General features: G+C 32.8%; 1 pseudogene; it reads right to left on the bottom strand.

The window, feature by feature from the left end:
- Positions 1 to 12,095: 12,095 nt before the first annotated feature.
- LOC138805454 (U6 spliceosomal RNA) lies at positions 12,096 to 12,192 on the bottom strand (annotated as a pseudogene).
- Between the last annotated feature and the right edge of the window lie 496 nt (positions 12,193 to 12,688).

The raw sequence follows: 12,688 nt of genomic DNA, 5'->3' as shown, positions 1-12,688 counted from the left end.
TCTTGATATTCAAACTCTCCTTTTGTTATTCTGTTTTGTTTTGTTTGGTTCGTCATGGGGCCTGGACTCTTGGCCTGGCACTGTCCCTCAGCTCTTCGCTCAATGCACTCTACCACTTGAGCAACAGTGCCACTTCCCGCTTTTTCTGCTTATGTGGTGCTGAGGAATCAAACCCAGAGCCTCATGTAGACAAGGCCAGTACTCTGCCACTGAGCCACCTTCCCAGCCCTCCTCCTCTTATTCTTATTGTATGTAATCCAACGCTGTTTATAACTATGCATTCAATGTGGGAAATCCAGCTTCAAAGATATCTACGTATTTTTTTTTCCTTTTCAATCACAACATCGTCATTATCAGGCTACACTGTGGTCATCATCCTACCCATCAAAATTATTATTAGCAACATAAGTGCTAATTATTGAACATCGGATATGTGTCTATGATTTTATTATTTGTCTTTTGATTAATAATTTTAATGTTACCACTGTGCATGAATTCATATTGAAATTTTGAACAAATAAACAAAAAACCTAAACCATATCAGGTAGTTTGACTATGTGCTTATAAAAAATTATGGAATAGATTTTTTGAAGCATTGCAATTTCCTAATCAGTATGAATTAACTTCCTCTCTTCCCCTAACTACAATCAAATATTTGAGAGTTTGGGCAGAACCTTTTCAAGTAATATACTGTAAATGTTACTATAATATCATGTGTATATCTAAAATTCCCTTGAAAGTAATAAACTCTATTTTCTATTGAAATATTAGTTATTTTATTCTGGGAAACTTTTAGAAAAATTGACTGTATCTCTTTGAAATGAAAAAGGTCAAAAATAGTAGCATAAAATTTTTAGAGCGAGTCTGTCTTCTCTCTCTATATATATATATATATCTGTCTTCTCTCTCTATATATAAATGTTATGTGTAGAATAGTATATTTTTAGAGAATATTTGTCCTCAGAAATATATACATATATCTAAATTTATGTTAGAATGATATACATTATAGTGAAACAAGTATCTTAAAATATAATTAAAATTTAAAAAAACTTCATGAAATCAAGTGCCGGTAACTCACCCTTATAATAAGAGCTAGTCTGGATGTTGAGATCTTAGAATTGTTTCCGAAACTAGCCCAGACAGAAAAGTACTTGTTAGATTCTTATCTCCAATTAACCACTAAAAACAACACCCACAACCAAAAATGTAGCACATTAATTTCACAAAAGTATCTTTTAACTGCTGTGAACATTTCTTAGAAACATGAATACATACCCCTGGAAAATGTTAAGTAAAAAAGTATAGAACATTTACGTCCATGTTAAAGACATGATTATTTAGATTGTTTAAGATATTTAGGTAATGATTAGAAGTTAAGAATAATGATAGGTACGTCATATATTGGGACTGATTTTTTTATTCTAATTTACAATAGTAATAAAATGATATTTATAATGATTATATAAAATTACTCTTGCTTGGTATTTGAATTATCATAAGTGATAAATATTTTTAAACGATTTCCAAAGCAAAGGAGTATCAATTCTTTTGTAATTTCAAAACAATTAAGAAAATGATTTCAAGGCTGGTTCACTCTAAGTCTATATTTGTTTTCTTGTTCTAGTTTTCCTATGTTAGTAGAAATTAAAATTCCAAAAATGTAATGGATATTGGCATTTAGGAAGATCTTCACATACACTAATATTGGATTCCCTTCAGTGGAATTATTTTATTTCATTTGTTACTTTCACAAATAAATCAAGATGATTGTGTATTTTGTTATTTTCACTGCTTTTGTTTCTTATCTTGAGAATACGTTTTTCCTAGAAAACTAGAGATAAGCAATTGGATTGAGCATGTAACATATGACTTTCATAAAATGCAGATGCATAGATTTGTGTCTTTTGTCATTTGCTAAAAGTATGTTCCAGAAAAGTTTCTCAATTACTTAGAAGTTTTACCCCTTCCCCTCCACAATTATACCGACATCAAATACAGTGAAAGCAGGAGTTATACTGTGGGGGAGGGACATACAAAGGAACAAAGAAATAATCATAAATGTGTTAGAAACAATCGCACGAAAGAAAAGAAAACATTTGAATACCTACCTTAGGGTTCATTTCCCTAACATCACCTTATCTGGCCTTTTCTGCTTGACTCAGACATATACTAGATATTGCAAATAAGGGAAACCATGGGAAAACAATAGGGATACAGGTGGACTCATTTCAACAATGAGATGTAAAAGTCGTTATGTCGAAAAATGAACTTTACAACTTTGGGGGGGAACAGGGAGGATTGGGTGGGGGACAGGGGTAGGATGGGAAGGGAGAGGAAGGGGAAACAAAGGGGGAGGCTACAATGCTTGATAAGAAATGTACTCATTATTTTGCCCAGGTAATTGTAACCCATCTGTACAGTATTTTCACAATAAAAAATAATAAAAAAATTACGTAGAATTGATGCATAATTCCTAGGTATTCCAGTTATCACATATACTTTTGGATTGAGTTATCTCTGTATAAATCCAAAGGCCAAAATACCCTCAAAATAAACAGAAATCACATCTTTGTTTTAAATGCAGTAGTTTACAAAGAGTTTTTAGCCAACACCAAAACTTCTTTTTAGCTATTCTGCATTTTGTGTGAAGAAGTTTTAACAATAGTTTCTTTTCCTAACATGCAATTCACTTACAATATATTATGTTCTTTAATTGTATACATTTTAGTGCTTTGGAAGTGAATTGTGCCTTCATAGGTTTTCAAAGCCCGATTTTCACAAACTTGCATTCCTTCAAATAGAAATGCTGTAAATTTTAGAACAGACATTAAAAATAGATATAAAATTCAGTTACAGGAATTTGCCCAGCATACATCCTCTATAGTGTGTCTTTTCAAAATTTGTTTTTAGCGGATCATTTCCAGGGTCTCACACATACTATTCAAGTTCACTGTCAATGAACTACATTCTTTATCCAAAAAAGTTTTTTTACTTCTGTTTAATACATTCATAGAAGTGTAATGCCTGGATCCTATAAAATTCTCTTTCACCTTTTGAAGACTTGAAATCTTATTTGCAAAAATGATTGTAGTATTATACAAATCGATCACTATCAGAAGTATATCAATTTCTCCACAAATGCATTACTATATTTTGTGTCCTCTTTTTATATTATGGACTTATTAGTGAGTTTTTATTATTTCTTAGACACTAAAAAGGAGCTTATTTCATATGCTCCTCCTATTGACTATTAATTTGCATATGTTATTTAACGAAATATACTATTCAGGAAAAAATTTATATAGAATTAGAAGATATAAAAATACTTAAGTTTCAGGGGGTGGGATGGTGGCTCAGTGGTAGAGCGATGCCTTGCATGCCTGAGGCCCTGGGTTCGATTCCTTTGCATCACATAAGCAAAAAAAAAAGCCGGAAGTTGCTCTGTGGCTCAAGTGGTAGAGCGCTAGCCTTGAGCTGAAGAGCTGAAGGACAGGGCACAGGCCCAGAGTTCAGGGCCCACAACCGGACCCCTCCCAAAAAACACTTAAGTTTCAGAATCATTGTAGCATTAACATTGTAGCATTAACAAATATATGCCCTCTATCTGTTGGATATGGTTTCGTTTCTGTTATAGTGTCCTTTGAATTATGAAAGGTTATCACTTGATATAATCCAGTTCTTGCTTCTCTTTAGCTAATAATGTTTTCCATGTCAAATTTTTAGAAACCTTTACTAATCCGATGTCATGAATATTTACATTTATGTTTTACAGGTTTTTACATCTCACATTTAGTTTGATAATCATTCTTTATAAGGTTTCAGGTAGGCCAGGTGCCGGTGGCTCACGCCTGTAATCCTAGCTACTGAGGAGGCTGAGATCTGAGGATGGTGGTTTAAAGCTATCCTGGACAGGAAAGTCCATGAGACTCTTATCTCCAATAAACCACTAGAAAACTGGCAGTTTTGCTGTTGCTCAAGCGGTAGAGTACTCACTGTGAGCTGAAGAGCACATGGACAACTCCAAAGCCCAGAGTTCAAACCCCATGACCGACATACATACACACAAAGGATTGAGGTAATATTCTAAGATCATTCTTTAAAACTAGAGAGGCAATAGTGCCAATACAACCATTTAAGATTCTGTTTTTATTTCATAAACTCTCATAGCATGAGAGTTTTTTCATGATCTGTTGAACATAAAAGTAAGAATTTATTTTTGAAAAATCTGTTACCTTCTTCTATGTGTCTGTTCTTATAATAGAACTAGGTTATCTTCAATAAACATGGTAATACGATTCAAAGCTTGTATGAAGGTTCAAGCTACACCATTTTACAAGATTGTTATGAATTCCTTGAATTTACATACGGTATTATTGAGCAGGTGGACCAATATTCTCCAGAGATATCTGGATGTTTGATAGTCACTCATATTTCGCACATTGTGGAAACACAAACCCCTGATATTATATATAGATAAATGTCTTTAGAGATTGCTCAAAGCAACTAAAATTAATTTAAGAATGAGTTAAGCTTTAGATAACATTATAGCATAATAAAGCTGAATGATAACGACTTGAGCTGTACTGCAGAAGAGAGAGAGATGGGGAAGAATGGTGGATCACATAGGAGTTGTATGTCATTGGTATTGTTTCAAAAAACAGAAAGACTTCAGAGAAGAGAAGGAGAAAAATAAAGTGTTCTGAATCAAGTTTCTTTTTAATCCACCTGATAGTTTGGACTAAAAGTCAGATAACATGGAAAAAATAAAATAGAAAACAAAGCATTGTATAGAGCTGTTACAATGTAAAAAAGTTGTATTAGGAATATAATTCATTTCCAAAGAAATAAGAGAAAGAATAAAACTAACAGTTGCTAATGTGGATAGAAGATGGATCACATTTTATCATATATAATTTTGAAAAGCATACTAGGAATGAAAATTTTAAAAAGTCATAACTTAAAACACAAATTGTATTATAACTAGACAGTATAGTTCAGTGATAAAACTTTGGCCTAACATATGTGAAGCAATTTTGTGATCTCCCAAGCATTACAAAGTACACACAAAGCACACACACACAAAACCCACATAAACACACACACACATAGCAATACACATATTTGGAATACTGTTATTATCATATTAAACAGAGGAAATTATCACAAACAGTAAAAGCATTTTAATATATGAAATCATAATATTGCTCATACTATTTAAAATAATACAGTCACAAGATACTTGGATTCTTATAGATTAAGTAAATTGAAAAATAAGAAATAAAAGACATGAGAAATTTGCAAACAAGTTTTAAATAATAAACATTTTGAAACATGTATACTTTATTTTGATAAAAGATTGATGTTACTGGTGTTTTAACTCAAGATTTAGTATATGATAACCAGGTGCTCTATATCTTGCTAGGCATGGCTATATCTCTAATCATTTCACTCTGGAAATTTTATGATAAGGTCTCATATTTTCCCAGTCTCTCCCGAGTTGCAAACCCTATTTACACTTCCCACCATAGTTTGAAAATGGAAACTACAAATCACTATGCCCAGCTCAGTTTTTTTTAAATTCAAGTATAAATATTTCCAAAAAGTGACCATGTAATGCAGCCTTTTTTATTAAGTATGTGCTTCTTGAAACTACAGTATTCATTACCTGAACAAATATGTTTAGAACTTTAAGAAATTAAATTTATTTAAATTCATCAACCATATAAAATTTAAGAAAATAATTTTTAAATATTCACATGTTAACTATTTTGAAAGCAAAAAATATATCTCTGAATAATTTACATGTGTTAAAATTATGCAAAACTAAATTAACTAATCTTACAACTCTGAAAAAAGAATTACCCTAAAGAAACAAAAGAAAATAATTAAGTTCAAAATTTAGATAATATAATGAAGTGTACTCTTTAGTTGACTTAAATATCTGTAAGCCCTCTGTATATCAATTTTATAATAAAAAATGCATGAAGAAAGAAAAGTACCCATTGGTCAATATCGACAGGAAAAGCATCAGTAGTTTTTTTTTTGAGTGTGCAAAAAAATCAATGGAAGCGATAAATATGTTCCTTCCATAATAAATGTACTCATTACTTTATTTAGGTAGCTGTATCCCCTCTGTAAATTACCTTTACAATAAAATTAAATTGAAATTAAAAATAAACTAAATAATATACCAATTAAGAATTCATAGAGAGCTAGGAAGGTGGCTCAGTGGTAGAACTCTTGCTTTGCATGTTTGAGGCCCTGGGTTCAATTCCTCAGAATCACATAAACAGAAAAAAATACTGGAAGGGGCGCTGTGGATCAAGTGGTCGAGTGCTCGCCTTGAACTAGCCTTGAGGAACAGTACCCAGGCCCAGAATTCAGGTCCCACGATCTGACACCCTCCCCCCCCCCAAAAAAAAACAGAATTACTAGAAACCATTGGTTTAAAACATTTTTAAAAACTGCCATAAGTACCCAAGTAATAAAATTTGATGGTACTATCTAAATACTTCAAATTCCGCAGAGAAGCCAAAAGTTTAAAAACTGTTACAAAGTAAATTAATAAATCTGAATATATTACTATTAATAATAATCGTAAGATGAATTTATAGTGGTAGTCAAATAGGTAAGAAATGAGGCAATTTGCCATTCGTTTGATTTAATATGTGAGAAAGAATTTTCTAGGTTTCTTAAAATATATAATCAGTTTAATGAAGAAACTATTCTGTCACATGATGCAGCTGATATTAGAGCAAAGAGCAGATTGTACTAAGTTTTTGCATGTTAAAGCATATGCTTATTTTGGTTGTGGGAAATTGTGTTCAACTTGGTGATTGTTTTTGTAGAGTGGTGTCATATCAGTGGTTAATTTTAGGATAGGGGTTCCCTTTCAAAAGAACATGCATCTGATCTGATATTTTAGCCTTCCCATTATCAAGGGCATAAGAGTTGCACACCAAATTGTCTTGCTTCCTAACTTGGCTGGCCTGGATTCGGCAGCCCTTCCAATCTTAACCTGTAGATAGTGAAGGATGGTGGAAATGATCCAATGCACCCAACTATAGATTGAGAAGGAAGTCCACTAAACTTTTGGCCTGGGTTCTGTTCTGTTCTCAAGCCTCCTCAGTAGTTAAGAGTTCAGACTTAGGCATGTGAACACCTCAGGACAAGAATAAAAAAGCAGTGAAGTATAGAGGACAGGCCGAATTTTAACTAGCTACTTGGGGGCTGAGTAAGATTAGCTAGCTACTCTGGAGGCTGAGATATGAAGACCACTATTCAAAGCCAGTCCAATCATGAAAATACATGCGATTATCTCCAAAAAACCAGAAGTGGAACAATGGCTCAAGTGGTAAGCCACTATCCTTGGACACAGAAGCTTAGGGATGATGAATAAATAAATGAGCACTTGCACATATGCATGCATGTATACACGTGCATGTACACACACACACACACACACACACACACACGAGTATTTCAATGCGAAGTTCTTTTTTTACCTTGCTGTACCCTATTTCCCTGTATTAGTTTACAAATTAACAAAATCAGCTAAGCACCTATTTACATAGAACTCATCATGTTTCTCTAAAGTAAACTCTCTTTTTAGAAGCATGCTTTTATTTGACCCACATGTAAAGGATTCAGGAGTTTGATTCTTCTCCCTCAATTCTGTAGAATTAGATGATTGTTTAGCTTCCCCCTAGCAATACAATTTTGTGAAATCTTGCATCAAGCAAAGTATTTCTTTCACTAGAACGCAAGCCTCTGTCAAACAATTAATAATAGGTTTTTCTTCTCTTTGCTTGCATCTGTAGTTTTATTATCTTCATAGATTTTATGATGATCTGTCTGTGCATGGCAAAGACTGCTGTGAAAATAAAAAAAACCCATCACAGCACTTATCATTTATGTACCATCCATAGATATGAAGATGTTTAAATATTACTGAAATTGCTTTGTAATAAATCATGTTCACCTTGACTATCATGAAAAAGAAGAATTGGTTTCTCAGCATTTTAGGTAAGAACTTGATTGAAAGAAACAAAAGGACAAGTGAGGAACAACTCAACACATACATTCAAATGAAACAACACAACCCAAGAAAACAAATTAATTCAGTAGTCAAGAACTTGCAGGAAAATCAAAGACTTAAAAAAACATCAGCTATCAGAAACTTATGAAAATCCTGACTACATGGGAGTCTACTCTTCAGAGGATAGAGGTTAAAGCCCAGACTGGACAAAAAAATCAGTACACAATGCCATGCACCTGTTATTCTAAATTCCAGGAAGAATAACATAACATGGACTGAGCCCAAGGTCATACACAAGGATCTGAAAAATAATCAGGATAATTTAGCCCTGGGGACATGACAAAGTGGTAAGAGCACCCATTTAGGGGGCACAAGACACTCAATTCAAACTCTAATATTTGGGTATTAAAGTAAAAAGCTATTATTTTAAATAATTGGAATAATTGTAACAATTGAATATTTGAGTGGAAAAATGCATGAGAGAGATAGAATGAACCCACGTTCCAATGCTTTCACCTTAAGTGAAAATATTTTATGGTACTTCAGACAAAACAGAGTTACCTTGCAAATGAGCATGGTTGTGCATTTGGGTGATGGAAATACTTTAATTACACAGGTGTAAATTAAATGGATTTTATTAGGGTAGATTGTACTTCTTAAACTAAGAACCTGGATGATATCCCTGAGATTTTTCTCTCAAGGCTACCACTCTACTATTTGAACCACAGTTCCAATTCTGATTTTCTGTTGATTGTTTGGTGATAAGAAGCTCCTGGACATTCTTGCCCAGGATGGCTTCAAACTATGTTTGTCAGATCTCAGCGTCCCGAGTAACCAGGATGCCAGGCATGAGCCGTCGATAGTTTTAATAATTTAGTAAATTGTACAGTAACTGAAATTATACATTATCATATAACCTGCATAATATATGTGTGTATGTATATATCAATGCATACGGATAGAAATATTTAGTATATTTTCGTATCTACAGTAAATTTATGAAATCATCCATTATAAAATAAAATGGAAAAAAAGTTAATCAGGAGCAAAACAAAGGAAATTATCACATGTTTCTTGTTGTTGAATGGAATAAGAATTCAAGAATCAGGTTGGGAAAATCATCTCTACGTTAACAAAATGGATAAGAGCTATTAATTCCAATCCATTTATTTGCCCATGTTGTGCATCCTCACACATGAGTGTCAAAATCAAACCACACTTTTTGCCTTTGCTTTTAACTCACCTGATATAATTTACGGGTTAGATGAAGTAATCAAATAAAGATTAAAATAATATTATGTGAGGCTATGAATTAGAGCTGAACATGATTTTAAATATGATAATAGCTAATTAAGTTGCATATTTCTTACGTTTACTCTGTCATGTCCCTCATTCCCACATTAGGAAAGTACATAGAAGGTTCTCACTAAATTATATGTACAATTATGAAAAAAATGTTTTGAAAGAATATGGGCACAGTGGTGTTTTAGCTTATTGAGACCTGTAGGGGTAAGTGTAGGGGTAAGTGTGTTTTTGAGGACTTGCAATACATTGTGATGAAGATGAAGGGAAGGATGTTCTTATTATGGAAAACTGGATAGAGTATTGCTCCCACAAAGGAAGTGATGAATTATTCCAAAACGTAACAGTAAAATCACTTTCACAATCATGTTCACTGCTGCACTATTCACTGTAGCCAAGTTACGGAAACAGCCCAGATGCCCTTTGGCAGAGTGATGATTAGAGAAAGAATGGCACATATACACAATTGGATTGAACCCATCCATTTTGAAGACTTTTACATTATTTGCAACGAAATGGATAGATCTAAAAATATATTAATGGAACTAAGTCAGAGCCATATTTGGAAGCTAGAAATTTATACAAGTTTACACAAAAATATTAACCAAAGCATGCTATTTGCAGAGGAGTATTTCAAAGGTGTAATTTCTTATAAAATTGAACTTTACTCCAACAAAATGAATACCAGGAAACTATCACTTGGAATATGTGAGTGGAAGTCAAAAGGAAGGAATAAAGAGAGTTATGGAGGAGGAGCCTGAAGGTATAATATTCAATACAGATAGTATGAAACTAGAAAAAATTAAAGTGGGGTGAGGTTTGGAAGGGTGTGGAAAAGTTATATAAAGATCCATTTTACTTTAAAAAACTGATATGTTGAATGAAAATTCCCTTGTACAAGTATTTAAGATAATAAGAATATAATTAAAAACAATGGAGACATCTGATTTTAAATTCTATTTCCATCTCTTTTAAAAAATAAATTTATTTGCTCTATAATTTGATGAGAGGGATGGATTTTGTGGCTAGCTAAATCATTGCACATCTCTCTCTCTCTTCCTCTCTCCCTTTCATGGTTCTTATAAGTAATATGATTGCTCCATAATTATCATAATTTATTTTGCTTTTATATTTTTGGTTGCATCATTTCACTTTCTGCTCTGCCATATCCCAATTCATTTACATAGAAGATATTATTTCCTGTTTTCTCATTCTTAGAATAAGCTGCAAAAGAAGACAACACTGGTCCTCATTTTCAGTCTGTACCTTTAAATACGGAGGAAAATCTTTCCTCTGCTCTCTACCAATTCCCTACTCTCCAGTTAGAATAATTTAGAATAGTAAAAATGAAAAAAGAGAAAATAAATAATAGTGAAAAAAACAGATGCAGGAAATTCACCAGATTTTTCTGACCATTTCATCCAATGTGAACTATTGGGGAAATACATGGACAGCTCATTCTCACTGGCACTCAAAGTCTCTGGTTAGGCAATTCTGATGAAGTTGAGGAACAAGATGAAAAAGTGAGAAATGGTATCAATTGCAAAAAAAAATGAAATAGTATCCAAGGAAAATTCTTCTTTGTTCTGCTGAAAATAATCGCCTTACTACAGTGCAGAGACTACTTTCCAAAAAGGTCACTCATGTGATTACTAGGGATGACGATGAGTATACCCCTCTTCATCGAGAAGGCTACAGTGGACACTTAGATATTGTCCATGAGTTGGTGGCTCAAGGCAGATATTCATGCAATAACTGTGAATGGCTGGACATCCCTGCACAGTACTTATACATGGAATAATAACAGAGTGGCTTCTTTATTTCATCATCATGCAGATACCAATGGCCAAGTTAAAGGCCTCTTGACCCCCATGCATCTTGCTGCTGGGAATAGATATAGCAATGATACGCTGGATCTCCTTCTATTGAACCATTATATCAAGTCAGTTCTGAAGCACAACTTGGAAGAAACTGAATTTGATATTGCCAAAAGGATAAGTATGTATCACTACCTCTTTGAAGTTGTGGAAAGCTGTACAAATTGTTCTCCTAAGTCCTAATGGATCAGTTAAGTTTCTTTAATTTCAAAATTGCCAGTCCATCCTATGTGACCATAGAAAATATTTTCACAATACAAAGAAACAGCAATACCTTACTTTAAAAATTCATGTATTCCATGGTATTCTTCCAAGTGAATTGCCTGACTTTGATGTCAAAATATATTTTAGTTGTTTGTATACATCTATAATGATTTCTATAGAGTTTGTGATTTTTTAAATCAGAAAAAAATTTTAATTTATCTGTTGAAATGAGTATTACAGAAACTAAAGATATTTCTGGTGCTTGTCTGAAAAAGTATATTTTAAAATGTTTAGTATTCTGTTTGTATAATGTCCATAATCTGTTTCATTCGCTCCTAGATATAATACTTTGAATTCGACATTGTTTTATAATACATACGTTCATTAATAAATGTGTCCTTTCAGATTGCATTCCATACAGAAACATTTTAAGATTCTTTTAATTCCTAGGTCCTTATAGAATTTTATTTCTTTCGGATAAAATGACAATGTTATTTATTTCAAAAGTTTTATAAAGGTTATGCTATGTAAAGGCCTTTCTAAAATGGTGAAGATTGAATACACTGATGTCAAACTAACTTTTATTTCTATGAATTACATATATTATTACACTTGTATATTTGTAATCAACTTTTGAATAACAGTTTTTCATTTCTTGCATCTGAAGAATGAAAAATATGGAATACTTCACAAATTTTCATATCATCCTTGTGCAAGAGGCATGTAAATCTCTGTATTGTAATTCGGGTAGACCTGCTGCTGAAGCATGTAGTATCCTATAAACTTAAGTAATCAATGATGCAATCTTAAGACAGGTATATATCCTTGGTTGCCTATTTGTAACAAGGAAACCTTATTGTTCCCAAAATTGCTATTCATCTTATTTCTGTAAAATTCTGTGTATGGTGGAAAAAACTTATGTTGTTTGTTCGATTGCTCACATTTGCAAGTTTTTGTAAATGACTATTTTAAGTCTTTTTCATTTGAAATTTGATCATACTTTGAAGCCGTTATAGATAGGTGCAAAGGTAATGGATTTTCAAGTACTTATTTATTAACTGATTTAGCTTTGTGGAGCTAATGGATTCAAAGTAAGCCTTGCTTAAGAGCTACTTCTAAATTTCTGCAGCTTAAAATTTCCCAAATGAGGTCTTGCTGGCACAAATGTCTCCTTGACCTTTTACCCTTGCTTCGTATAGGAACAGCCCAACCAGAATGTCTTACCCTGACAGCATAGATTGTCTTACTGGAGCAAAACTAATCT

The sequence above is a fragment of the Dipodomys merriami genome, unplaced genomic scaffold (assembly GCF_024711535.1).
Source record: "Dipodomys merriami isolate MVZ:Mamm:240054 unplaced genomic scaffold, mDipMer1.0.p SCAF_393, whole genome shotgun sequence".
Lineage (NCBI taxonomy): Eukaryota > Metazoa > Chordata > Mammalia > Rodentia > Heteromyidae > Dipodomys > Dipodomys merriami.
Note: the sequence above shows the minus strand (reverse complement) of the source record. Positions and strands in the feature narration are given on the sequence as shown.